Below are 14,635 nucleotides of genomic sequence, written 5' to 3'. Positions count from 1 at the left end.
ATTTGCTACAGTATAACAGCATGTGTACTCAAGTGTACAAAAAGCACAAAAGCTAATGTTCTCTCTCTTTTACGATGCAAAGTGCTGTCTGATGGACAGGTCGCAGGCACAGCTCAGCAGAAAATAGTGTTCACAAAAACGACTGCAGATTATTATTACCAACAATGTATAATTGTAAAACAATGTATAATTATAAAAAATATAATTTTGTGTTTTTGAAGGTCTGTCTCACAATACACTGTAGCATGTCAGTCTTATTAATCTACTTGCGTTTTGGACAAATCAGAAGCTTACAAATTAGACCTAATGTATTGAGGTCAAATGTAGTGAAATACCAACTTGCACACTTACCTGTATCCTAAGCACTATTGTTCAAGAACGGTTCAAGCTCAGAAAAATTGCATGATAACAGCTGATGGCCTGCAGCTGTTTCCACAGATGTTTTAATAGGATTCAAGTCAGACTAGGACACGTGAGGACAATTAACTTTTTCTCCATTAGTCACTGTCAGTTTGGCTGTGTACTTTGGGTCATTGTCACGTTGAAAGGTGAACCTTCTTTCCATCTTTAACTTTCTAGCAAAGGGCAGCAAGTTTTGCTCAAGAGTTTGACTATACTTTGCCCCAGTTTCTTTCTTGCTCTGCCATCTAGTATACTCACTTTATGCAATTATGTTCTGGAACAAAATTAGCAATCAATATTTGTTTATTTTTTGACCATGTTAGTGTGACAACACAATTATTTGTGGTATATGGGAACTATTAGATGGGCTGCCAATAAATATAATTCAGACATTCATGTTCCTCTCAAGGTGACCTGTAATATGGTTTGATAATCTAGTGGGACCATCAGGCCAAAATCTGAATTTGTCCAATAGAGAATTAAGTATATTATAATGACCTCAGCTGGTGACATGGTAACAAGCAAAACTACTATTGTGAACAATCATATCATGTATATCAGGTTTAACATCGACTATCCACCAACCTCAACCTTTCATGTACATGTAGAAATGTTCCAGACCAGGAGGCACCAACCTTTTTTTACCTGAGAGCTACTTTTTACTCTCATGTTTTGTAACATTTATTCTCACAGCCTCACAACCCAAACAAACTGAAAAGGGGTTTTCCTGAATGTTTACAAAATGATGCTGTCCACAACCCACATTTTGCATTAAAACATTACAAAAATAATTTTGTATATATTTTGCATTTTGTGTGTCTCTATGCATGTCTTTGGATTCATTTCATTTCCCATTGCAGTTGCTAAGTTGGCAACACTGATCATCACTGGTTCATCAAGCTTGACACCAGGGAAACAGTTTGATTGATAACTAATTGTCAAATAATCCTTTTGTGTAAGAAGGGGGCGGGACCCTTATGAATTTGATTGGATATAAATGTAATTTGGTTTGCAGAGTGAGCACAAAAATCTGACTAAGATTACAAATTTATGTAGGATACGAACTTGCGAGTAGCTCGCAACTGTTAATGCTCACGGGCAACCATAGTTCGTGCTCATGAGCAACCTTAGTAATGAGCAACGTGTTGGAAACCCCTGTTCTAGACAAAAAACATTTTGTAGAATCTTTGAAAATTATTTTAACCTCAAATTTAAAGATACTAAAATTGCAAATTACAAATTATCAACCTGGCTCAGCCTGACTTTTAACAAGCCATCTGCCTCTTACATCCAGAAACTCTAACCAAACAGAACAAGTTCTTACACTATGCACCACAGGCAATCCATACCAGTCTAGCACATTTCAGCTAAGGGACAGATTTACTGGGGAATTTCATCTGAATTCAATTTCACCTCTGGCCTTTGTCATGGCAGCTTGAGCCACGGCTGCACAATGGGCCAAATTTCACATTGAACGTGAGAACCGCCTCATCTCCTGACCCCTATTACCATATAAATTGACCAGAAAATGGACATGGGAGTAAACAGAAAAAAACAGGACTGAGTGATAGGAGGCAAAATACCTTAGTATGGAGCCTTTTGTTTTAATTTTTTGCTTACTGGGAGTAGGGAATTATCTCTTTTTATCTCTTAGACAAATCACACATGTAGTGATCACTTTAGGAATCTCTGAGATCTTCTTTAAAACCTTCTTTACCAAAGCCTTATAATATCAGTTCCTCTTACACATCCCAGCTCTATCCAAGCATGAGCCCCTTTGTGTCTTGTTAAATGAACTTTTACTCCAAATATCACCTCAGAGCACTGGCAAAAACGAAAAAGAAACACCTCATTTTTTTCTTTATATTTATCATGGCCAGCATTAAGTTTTCCCATTGCTGACTTCTGTCCACTGCAACATTAATACCACCAGGTTATGTTAACTGTTTTATTTATGATAATTGTAAAACCTCTGAAAACCTGTTTTCCTAATCAGCTTTTCATTACAAAAAACAATTTCCATGAAAACAAGTTTGAAAAGGTTTGGTAGTTTCACGTGACAAATTTCTGTAGCACAGTTTTTCTACTGGGATGTTCTTTTGTATAGCAGAGGTTATTTTATGTAACTTGAGGGTGAAAGTAGGTATTGTTATGGACCCTGTCATTGTGATAGGTAGGAGTAATTATACTAATACTGTATGATTTTTGGTCTTTGTATGTCTCAAGTTTTTTAGTTGGGGAGGCTGAAAATCCCAGTAAACCTTATGTTTCTCTAAGTAGATTTGACAGTATTGTAGGCCAGTTGAGTGGCACAACTCAACTGGCCTACATACTATCCAGACCTATTTTACCATTTATACCGGGTCAACTGCAAGTCTACAGTATAAATCAACCACTAGCCCCAGTACATTGAGCCACCCTCTGGTGGTAGAAGTACTTTATATCAAGTTCTAGGTATTACACATATGAGCTGTCTTGTGTTTTAGCACAGTGTAAAAACATCTACACCTGCTATTTCCAACAATTTCCTACTATTTTCCTGATGAACACCTGTAGACAGCTGTGCATCCAAAACATAAAGCCTGATTGAGAAGTCATCAGAAGGACTCTGAAAATCAAAACTAGGAAGCCTCCATTCGATGGTTGCATGTAAAAGGTAATTTCTTGACAGCGTTCACAGATAAATTGTTTCCTCACTGAGTATTAGCAGAAACACAAAAGCATGGTCACAGGCTAAACCTGTCTGCTGTAACCAAATTAATGAAATTATAGTTTCTAATACCTCACTTGCTACTATAGCTGATTGGTTTTCTGATTAGCTATTAAAGTACCGCAGCCTCCTGCTAGTCCACTCCAAACCCTAATAGACTTTCAAGGCAAATATTTAAACCACTGAAGTAGGAAAATCATTGTATCTGACAGAAGTCACAATGCAACTATGTCCCCAAAATCAAGAGTGAATCAACTTGCTCTTCTTTAGCTCCTACGCCACAACATGGGGGGAAAATTAATGACTTATAAGTAACTACATTGCATAAAATAATATTTATTTGGCACAGAATATGTTATTTCACAGGTTGCAAATTACACCAACAGAGCACAGGTATGTGTTAGAAGATGACCTAAACACCTTATGAGAAGACTGACATAAATGTTATCTCAAAAATACTATCCACTAGCAACACATGTTGCATGACGTTCTTACAGATATTTCACCTCTAATACAAAAAAGATTCTTCAGTTCAGAGGAAAGTCAAACAAGCTTCAGCAAGTTCAGCTGCCACCAAGTTTCACCCTTGGAATACCCATGTGTGACTGAGAACCTACCCAGACAACAAATGACTTGTTTCTGTATCAATCACTAAATAATGAGAAGGTAATGGTGCCTGTCTAGAAATCTACCTGTTAGTTCTGTTAGTTCCAGCAATCTGCCCAGAGCTCTGGATCAGGTGGGTGGTTTTGAACTGAAACTATAGTTCATGTTATTTTGTGTTTAAAGCTGTTTAAAGAATATTGCAGACCTAGAGAATTCATTTTTATAATCATGTGTGGCTTATCATGATACTGATTAAAGCCTGTATTTACAGAATTATCGGAAGTGAAACATTGCTAATGCTGAAGTTATCTTTAATAAGTTTTTGCCCATGTAGCAGAAAAATTGTAAATGGTCTGCACTTATATAGCACTTTTCTACCTATTGGCACTCAAAGCGCTTTACACTGCTTCTTATTCACCCATTCACACTCACAATCACACACACACTCACCTATAGGGGAGCTGCTATGCAGCTGGCCAACACTCACCGGGAGCAACTAAGTTGGGGTTCAGTGTCTTGTTCAAGGACACTTCGACATGTGACCAGAGGAGCCGGGGACTGAACCAACAACTGTGAGTTTGGTGGACAACCGCTCTACCTTCCTCCGCCACAAAGCATGCTCATGTTGCAAGTTTCATGACTAGAATTAGGCACCTGTAGTGTTATCATTAATTTTGTGAGGATTCTTCTTCTGTGCACATAGGTTTAACCTCTGATGTCATTTGATGCATATGACAGGTAATTTCTAGTTTATTTCTGGTGTACTAGTAAAAGTCATGCATGAGCTATTATGGCAATTTTTTGTAAATGGAAAACGTATGTAAATTAAACACAACATATGTATACTGAGCAAAACAGATAACTGGCTATACATACAACAATTAGATCAGCCCAAGTAGATGAAGCCCTGCCTCTCCACTCCCTCCTTCTGCTTTGTTTTCATTATTGCCCTCCAGACTGCCTTTATCATCTCTATAAATCTTTGCTAGCATAGACACAGTGTAATGAGCAGACCTGCAAGGCTGTCAACCTGCGACTCTCACCCCCACTGAGAGAGAACATACAAGTATGAAAAAAAGCAGCACTGGGGAGGGACAGACAGGGAGATGTAGAGAAGAAGTGATTTAAAAAGAGAGAAGGCAGGAGTCAGTTATACATGCACCCACCGTCACCACCACCACCCACACAGCTTCAGTGGGTGCTCAGCAGCTTCCTGCAAGTTCAATGTGGATTCTGTTTAGAAGCTTGAGTTTGAAGACAGAGTCTGGTGTGTTTGAGATAAAGGTTTTGAATAAAAGCTTTCAAAACTTGAACCATCTAAGACAATTCCAAATCATTATTTTATAAGTCAACTGGTCCAATCTGTAGCCAGTTTATGAAAATTCTATTTCCTGCTCATAGTATAAAATCCTTTGCAACAAGGGAGGTGAAGTGTTCTTATACATATCTACTGGACGTCAGCAAAATAAGCCTCGTAACAGTTTCATTTGGAGTTTCAGCCAAACTACTGGAGATACTCTTAGATTGACCATGACAGAGAAGTGTGATATATTACCTCTGATTTGTTCAGAGCCCCATTTGTCAGCAAGACAGATAGCTATCTAAGACTTAAATAATTTAATAGTTACGTCTTTGTCACAGAACAAATAGAGAACTGTATGAGGAAATACAACGGAGAATGAGGAAAAGGACTGTTTATAAATAAACACAAGGTCTGAATGTGTGCAGCAATTGCAAGAATTGGATGAGTGGGTGGTAGAGTAGGGGTGAGGCTGAGCCAGAGACATCTTAATGAATTCAGGGCCAGTCTCATTGTTTAACTACATCAAATGTGAATTTGATACAAAGAAAAACTAAATATAAGATGAGTTACAGCAGCAGGTTTTATTGGGGGGCCCTGCCAAACTAGGGCCCACGCAATGAAGGGGCCCAATAAAAAACGCCCATAAGATCACACTACCATAACTTTAATTTTAATAATTCTAATGTTTTAATAAGACAAGATTTATGCAGAGAGCTATTCTTTTGTCATCTTCCAGTATTTCTCCAGTCTGTTGCAATTTAGCACCCTTTGAACGGATCCCTAACCCGTTACCTCCACGATGGTGGAACGAGCTACCAAACGCGGCACGCTCAGCTGATTCTCTCCCAATATTCAAAAAACTACTGAAAACTGAACTCTTCCGCATCTTCCTATGCACTTAAATCTTTAATATAAAACAAAAACAAAAAAAAACAAAAAAAACCCTTTCTGCTCTCTTGCACTTGTATCTCGTGAACTGTGAACACTTTTCTGATAGGACTTTGCTTTGATGTTTTCTCCTTGACTTAGATTTTTGCTGCCTTGTACCTCACTTGTAAGTCGCTTTGGATAAAAGCGTCTGCTAAATGACTAAATGTAAATGTAGATGTTATATAAACCACAAAAAAACCCCACAATGTATTTAAAGTATAATTTATGTTTGCAGTTTACAGCTTGCCATAATAGGATAATAAATCATTTAAGTGTGTGCACTTTGCCAAAGTCTATAAGGGCTAAGCTATTGCATAAATTGGAAGAAGTGTTTTGTCAGGTATTCTCTGTTTGGAGTTAGAGTAAACTAATAATTTATCATGTTTGAGTTGAACCAGTCATCGTTAAGAAACACAAAGAGCTAGAGGAGTCAAAAAAAAAAAAAAAAATATATATATATATACACTGTTGCCCATAAAGTTGGAATAATTTTATTTTGAGACATTCCTCCTTTTTGCAAAGGTTATTTACTGCTTAATTTTAATATGTGTTTAAGAGATTGAACAATAAATTTAAGATACACACTTTGTCACGCTACTGTGTATATTTTACTTATAGTAGGACCCAAAAGAGAAGGCAAGAGGAGGTGTTATGGTAACTGTGGGTTTTTATTAACAAAAAGGCAAACAATGGAAAATCACTGCACGAGGAGAGCAGGAAAACACATTTAGTAATAGTGATGACTAAAAACCAGAGTAAAACAGAACATGAACTTAAACATGCTGGAAAGGGAAGTAAGGAATTATAACCGTGTCAGGAAGCAAGAGAAGTAACTTAGAACCTGCGGTGAAGTACACGGATTACACGGAAAAACAACTTCAGAGTGAGAAGATCACTGTTTGGAGTAGCACTGATACTCATTCTAAGGCATTTAGAAATGTCTTATTATTTTCTGTTTCACTGAATAACTCCCATGCAAAATCATATCCTGGAGGGTGATGTACAGTAGTGTTATTATCTGTGTATCTGTATCTGTGTAAAATAATAAAAATATTTATCCCTTGTTAAGTTATGTTACATGTGTAAATCTGTCTAGAGCAGGCCGTTCTCAAAATCTAAAGGCAGGTGACTAGTGAGGGAGGCCATCAAGACACATATGACTACTCTGAAGGAATTACAGGCTTCTGTTGCTGACATGGAAGAGACTGGGATTGTACAATATACAGATATACAATACCCTGCCATTAAAAACACTAATGTTCCTTATTAAAATAACAGCATTTTAAGAAAAACCAGTAGCGATGGTGTGCGACAGCTGGACAGTGTGTGGTAGCAGCGCTCTGTCTCCACTGCCTGCCCATTGACATAGTGGGAATAATGTTTTTCGCTCATATTTGCTGCAGGCAGCTCTCATGGTGCAGAAAGGAATGGTTGCAAGTGTAGGATCTCTTACTGACTATATAGGACACAGATGACGCATAAAGGGAATAAGACATAATTTACTTATTTTATGCAGCTAACAGTATAGGTGAACACACGAACACCACAACTGGCATTAGTAAAAGATGTTTAGGACCTATCCAAACCAAGCCAGCTAACACACTCAACTTTACAGAGCACTTAACTGACAGACATGCTGCCTGTAGAGAGCAACAGGTTAGTATAGTTTCATAAATAAGGCAATAACAGCAAATATTAGAATGTGTGGATGTGAAAGATTATTTGTACAAACTGGAGATATATAAAATAAATAATAAAATAATTAATAAAATAATTATTCATTACACTTGGATGCTGTTTAACCGTTAGCAAGTGGCAGTGTACGTTCACCTTCATCTTTGGTTTTAGCCAGTACTGACACTGCACTTACTGGGTAAAATAAAAAGTCTCCAACAGCAGCAGGTGTTTACAGCTGTCACTTCTGAACATTAAATCCATCAGTAACTTGTTGGTATAACAGACTTTCTGCAGCCAGTGTCTATACAGAGCTACAGAGCCAAACAAACATTTTATGTACTGTAAGTCAAATTAGTTCACCCCAGTAACACCAGTGTATTGTAGAACTGCACAAGCTAAACAAAGATTGTAGGCGAGACAAGAGAGTTCACCCCTGAACAGGGTCTCAGCTATTCAACAAAAAAAGGAATGCATTATACACACACCCAAATGCATGAAACAAAAAACAAACAAGAAATCACTTAATGTCACATGAACTATATATTTTTCACAATGACAATAAACAGAAATGACACTAGCTTTAAGCACGTGATTAAGCTCATACACAGAATTAGTCTGCACACTGCAGCAGTGTATTGATGTAGACTGAATACAGGTGTCTCAGCACACCTTCCTGGCAAGTGTTTGTGCTATACTGAGTGCCTTTTATAGTTTTCTGTTTAGTGAAATTAGATTTCCTTCACGATTTGAGATTTGTTTTTTACAGGACAGTATTTTACTAAGTTTCATGTTGTTTCAACTATTGTTTCTTCCATTGTCGTGACTTTTTTAGGTTTATGCCGTGGTATCATTTTACTATTAATATTGAGATATTGTGGCAGGTATTATACCAGTCAGAATTTTGGTATGGTAACAATACTAAAGAGATATACTAGAGTGCAAATACAGCAACTGTCCTCTAGGGAGAGTTGCATGGAGAAAGCCACTGTTGAAAAAAGCTAATTAAATCTCAGCTTTTACAGTAGTTGGTAGAATGACTTGTGGGGGACAGTAACAAGCAGCTTTTCTTAGACAGACAAGCATGACACATGTTTAATGGGTATACTACATTTGAGGGTGCCTGAGCCAGTTTAACTGCCTCTCCACTTTGAATGTTGTTTCAGATGTCAGACAGAGGAACCTTGCATCTCTGCTGATGCCTATGCAACCAGTAAAGCAGACACACTCTGTGACAGTTGAACCTCACCACAACAACCCCAATTGCCAAGCATCAGCCCAGCACTTTATCTGGTCTGGTCTCATGCCCTCCAACATTGTCAGGAACCATCTCTAAACCGCCCACACTAAATAATATAAACTTGTGCAGTCATTAAAATGATACATAACACTGGATATTTAGAGACTCATAACTATACTAAGCCTATGGTATACTAAGATAATAATATTATCATAATTCCTAGCAGAAGATTATGCCAAAAATACATTGCCAAAAAATATTTGTCTTACTTAGACCGTTCCAACGTGGACTGTATCTGGTATGCGGAAAAATATTAAAGAGCTGCAAATACTATCACGCTTTATTGGCCCCTCCTTCCATCACCATTTCACACAAACACTTGGTGTATTGCTCCACTAACAGAAACAAAAAGGCAGCCTCTCCATCATCCAGCAATACTTAAGCTTCCCTTCATATTCCCTCCATAATTAAAGTCTGAATAGCTCAGCACAGGCAAAGAGAGAGAAAAGCCAGAAAAATAATTGAATTGTGCTGGACGAATAAAAGCCTCTTCAGGTTGCCATTTTGAATGTGAGACATGTTGAACAGGCAGGATGCAGAATTGCAAATCAGTAAGACAAAGAAGTGGGGGAGAATAGTTTATAGACAGAACGTCAGACAGGCTGACCCAGTGTAGATAATGTGCTACGGATGATGTGGTATTTTACCAAGATACTAAGATTTACTAAGAGTTAAGATTATGGCCAATCACAACCTTGAAAGTAAATGAGTAGAGGTGTAGAACTAGCTGGCAAAGGGAGATCAGAGGGAAATGGTGGCACCAGACTTGATATCTCTATTCAAAAGCTGCACTGACAACTTGTTCGCACTGAATGCAGCCCAATTGTTTCAATACAGCAGCCCTGGGAAGAGGAAGACCACAAAAAGGAGACATAAGTAAAGATAAAGGTTTGACATTAAGGCAGGCGGACTGAGAGAGGAAATAAATTCACAGCCCTTTCAAAAATCATGGCTGCCTGCTGTGTGATCCATCATGGACCCTCAAGTGGGCTTAGGTGGGAGGTGGGTTTTGGGTAGAAAAGCATGGGAAACCAGTCTTCCAGGAAGAAAGGTGTCATACTGACTGTTAAACTGAGTAGTTCCTGATGTTTCTGACATAAGCAGCTTCCCAAGTCATCCAACTTAACCATGACCATCTAGGTAATTCGCCCCTACCCTCTTTAGCCATAAAAGGATCTCTCAATATAGCTTCCTATGGTCAGCTGAAACACTGGACCTTCATCATGATGTAAAAGATTATAAACATTTGGGCACTATTATAGACCCATCACAGTTGCATACAGTTTTGCACAAAGACATATTGGTTATGTTTAGTAAAAAGATTGTGGTTTGACCTAAAATAATTGCTTCCTTAACACCACAGGATATCATCAAGTTATAAAAATAAACATGTGGCTAACATTGAAATGGCCACAGATTAGAAATACATTTCATGCTGACACCAATGGAAACATTGGTCTCCTGTAGGAAAGTCTGGAGCTTTGTGCGATATCAATCTTCTCCAACCTGCTTCTAGCTCAATTACTACATAACTAACTAATGTAACTCATCACTAGCAAACTGCTGGCACAAACGACATATGAATAGATTTTTTTTTTTCAAATAATAGCTCTAACATTTTGAGTTACCTCATATGAATTACAATACTGCTGCTAACAAACTGCTAAGAGTGGTGCTTCAGACATTGCTTTTTCACACCACTAAGACTGATTTGGTACTTTTTTCTTTATTTGAAAAGACAACAAGGACAGACAAAGAAGGGTATGTATGACATGCAACAAAGGTCTGTCCACAGTGACTTGAACTGTGTAAGATGCAGTTATGTGGTACATATCTTAACCAGTTGAATACCAGATGCACCTGATTTGTTACGTTTTTGTGTATTTTTCCTTAAATACATATTTTGGAAAAAGGAAAAAAATTACTAAATGAGGGTTGCAAATGAATTAAGTTGACTTGAATAGGAGATTTCTCAAAAACAATTCTCAAAATACTAGGTCAGATTTTAGCAGACAAAACCGATCCTTTAATTACACTGAAGCAAACATAATAAATGGAGACTTTTCAATTTACAGGGGTACTTCATCAATTTGTTCCTGCACTTTTTAGAATGCTTGGGCACGTGTAAGAGACTAAAACAAAATTAAAGCCTACAACTTCACTCATCCCATTTTTCATTTGTCATTCCTGCTGTCCATAATATAATTCTATATGTAAAGAATTTTTCTTTACAGGCTGAATAGTTGTAAAAATTACATTAACACCAGTAAGTCTAAAACTACCGGAATTTAATAAAAAAATATGTTATAAAAATGTTAATGTTAAATAGTTGCAGGTCTGAAATTAAGGTTTACATAATAGCTTCACAACAACTTTGATAAACGTTTAAAGCATATTCTACTATTCTACTATAACAAAATGAAATGAATTGAATACTATAAAATATTTTAGTAGTATTTAGTAGTAATAGTTTTTTTTCTGCAACAAGCTAGACAATAAATATAAATCCCTCCTAAACAAACCAGAAAATATGTATAAACGTAAATAAAATCAGAATGCAATAATTTGCAATCAACCCATATATAATTTATCATAGAACATAAACACATATCAGATGTTCCATTTCATGGAAAATACTAGCCCATTTTTAATTTGATGGCAGCAACAGATTTTGACTTAGATTTTTGCTTGCTATGTACCTCACTTAAGTTGCTTTGGATAAAAGCGTCTGCTAAATGACTAAATGTAAATGTAAATTTGAAAAAAGTAGGAAGAGGGAGAACACAATGTTAGAAAAGTAATTGCCGCAAATCAAAAACAAACAGTCTGTGACAAACTGCATCTACAAATTGTGGAACAATTTCAGAAAAATGTCCCTCAACATAAAATTGTGAGTTTAAAGATCCCACCATCTACAGTATATAATCTAAAAAATATTAAAAGATTCAGAGAATTAGGAGGACTCTCTGTATGCAAGGGAGGAGGCCAAAGGTCAAAACTGGATACATGTGATCATCGGGCCCTCAGGTGGCACTGGATTAAAAACAGCCAGGATTCTCCACTGAAGATCACTGCAATCTGTGAACACATTTCGCTGTGCAATCCACAAATGTAAGTTGAAGCTGTATCATGCAAAGAAGAATGTCAAATGTAAGCACGATCCAGAAAAGCCGCACTGTTCTCTGGGCCAAAAACTTATTTAAAATGGTCTGAGGCAAAATGGAAAACTGTTCTCTGCTCAGTTAAATCAAAATCTCAAATTCTTTTTGGAAACCATGGATGCCATGTCCTTTGGACTAAAGAGGGACCATCCACCTTCTTATCAGTGGAAATGTCAAAAGCCTGCATCTCTGATGGTATGGGGGTGCATTAGTACCTATGACATGGGCAGCTTACACACCTGAAAAAGCACCATAAATGGTCAGCATATGCTCCCATACAGACAACATCTCTTTCAGGGAAAGCTTTGCATATTTCAGCAATCCAATGCCAAATACTGCATCCATCACATACTGCATCCTTCACAACAACATGTCCGGGTGCTGAACTGGCCTGCCTGCAGTCCAAACCTTGCTTAGCAGCTACAGTGCGGCATTAGAAAATAATGGCACAACAGTCCTCTCCTAAAACTCCAGCAACTGCTGCCTCACTTCCCAGATGTTTACAGACAGCTGTTAAAAGAAGAGGGGATGATACACAATGGTAAACATCACCCTTTTCCACATTTTTTGAGATCTGTTCCTGTCATCAAATTCAAAATGAGCTAATATTTTCCATGAAATGGTAAAATGTTACAGTTTCAACATCTGATATGTTATGTATGTTTTATTGTGAATAAAATTTACAATAAAATTTTTTATTTACATAAAAAAATGTCCGAAAAACAAGGTTCTTCTCCTAAAACAGCTCTTGCTTTGTTAATTATCAATCAATATAGAAAAAGTCACCAAAAGTGAAAAATATTTGTAATAACATATTTCCTGTAAATCATTACATAAAAATCCGTGAATTAAAGAAATTATTTTCTTTTTTGTGAGCCCTTAACAATAATAGTACAGTACTGAATACAAAAAGAGAATAATGACTACTGTATATGGGATATAAAAACTGGGATCACTGTAAACATTACAAGCATGAGAGGTTCAGCTACAGTACAGTATGTCTGGTATGCTAGAGATGATGACAACAGCTTAACTAATGTAAACATAGTAAGTGCTTCTTATCATTGAGAAAAAGAGGGCAGTGAGAGTAAAGGGAGGCAGTAAAACAATATTAACAAAATATTACCTACAAATTCACAAGTAAAACTAAGCTTATTTTTAAAGTTTATTAGGCACAACTAGCTAGAACTAATTCAATATAATACCTTCCTGTAATGTCTATATAAAACGAACAGGACAGGAAAAAGCACTTATTATTTAGAGACTGCAAATAACAAATTCACATTTTCACAAATTCATTTTTGCTTTGCAAACCGCACAGATAATAACTTTATTGCTGGGTAATTGTATATATAAAAAATAACTAACTGAATTACCACACCAAGCTTCTGATAACATCAGAAAGCAGATTGTGAGAATTTGTCTAAAACTTTTTTTATAAAATCTTAAATTCAATTATGTCATTGTAACTCGACCACCGAGTGGACACCCACCCTACAGTACAGTATGTCTTAATGATTTTTCCTTTACCATAACCCCGTAGCTATATTTGGCAAGTTTGGCATCCCTCCACATGTGTATACATGTGAACATCTGAGCTGATCATATAAATAGGCCCCGTATGTAGTACTTAATGGAGCAGAGTCAGATGTCACCAGTCAGACAGTGTCACCCACAGTGGAGTGGGTGCCGACAGAAGATGTTGTACAGCCTGTCATTCAGTGTATCAGTAAGTTAGTACACAATTCCTCACCAGAATATTTGATGCAGAAATAAAAGAACTGAATGTAAGTTGTACACTAAGCTGTAGTTTGAAAGCAGAATAAGCAAGTAAAGTGTGAGCAGCTGTTGGGTCTTTCCTGGACACTGACCTGGACAGTACAGTAAACACAGCGCCGGTCACCCTCCCATCTTACTTCTCTTATCAGATTTCGCACACCAGCTCCCTCACGACTGCCTTTTGAAGTTGGTCCCTCTGCTATTTCTGCAGTAAACGTTGCTGGCACTGGAGGGAATGACGGAGAGGAAGAGGGAGATGAGGGTAGCGTCCTCCTGTATTGCCTTTTTCCCCTCCTCCTTTTCATATTCTTTACTTTCCCCTGTTGTATTAAGCAGTAGCTGAAATCTGCACTTCCTCTTGCTTTTTTATAGCAAAAAAAATCTCTCCATTCGCTCGTTACTGGAAGACAAGGAGCAAATAACATAGTGAGAGGGATAGAGATAGCGAGACAGCAGCAACAAAAGTCTGCTCAGTCACCTCGCCTCCCTCCTGTTCAAATTTAGAGGCTGGATTTCAGGCTGCAAGGCAAACTCTACTGGGCATGCCCACAACTGAGAGGCACACTTTGTAATGAACACTCACTTCCTCCCTTGTTCTTGCTTCACCCCCACCCTTTCTCCCTCCCCTCTCACTATAGCTCTCAGGATTGCAGGGATCAGGACTAATGCTTAGGCCAAAGTCCACTCAGCTCCAATAAGCAAGCCCCACACAAAACTATCTCACAATTAAGAAATAACAAGCTAAAAAGCAGAGTAGAGTAGAAGAGTAG

At 37.5% G+C, this 14,635-nt stretch overlaps 1 long non-coding RNA gene across 1 annotated transcript in view; it reads right to left on the bottom strand.

Moving 5' to 3' along the window:
• LOC137128902 (uncharacterized) overlaps window positions 1-14,408 on the bottom strand; it is a 108,553-nt gene extending 94,145 nt beyond the window's left edge. The window contains exon 1 of the long non-coding RNA XR_010914662.1: window positions 13,958-14,408. This is a non-coding gene — a long non-coding RNA (uncharacterized lncRNA). The remainder of the gene's footprint in view (window positions 1-13,957) is intronic.
• Window positions 14,409-14,635: the final 227 nt, after the last annotated feature.

This window comes from Channa argus, chromosome 6, assembly GCF_033026475.1.
Source record: "Channa argus isolate prfri chromosome 6, Channa argus male v1.0, whole genome shotgun sequence".
In the NCBI taxonomy this organism is placed as follows: domain Eukaryota; kingdom Metazoa; phylum Chordata; class Actinopteri; order Anabantiformes; family Channidae; genus Channa; species Channa argus.
The sequence above is the reverse complement of the archived record's forward strand: the minus strand, read 5'-3'. Positions and strand labels throughout refer to the sequence as shown.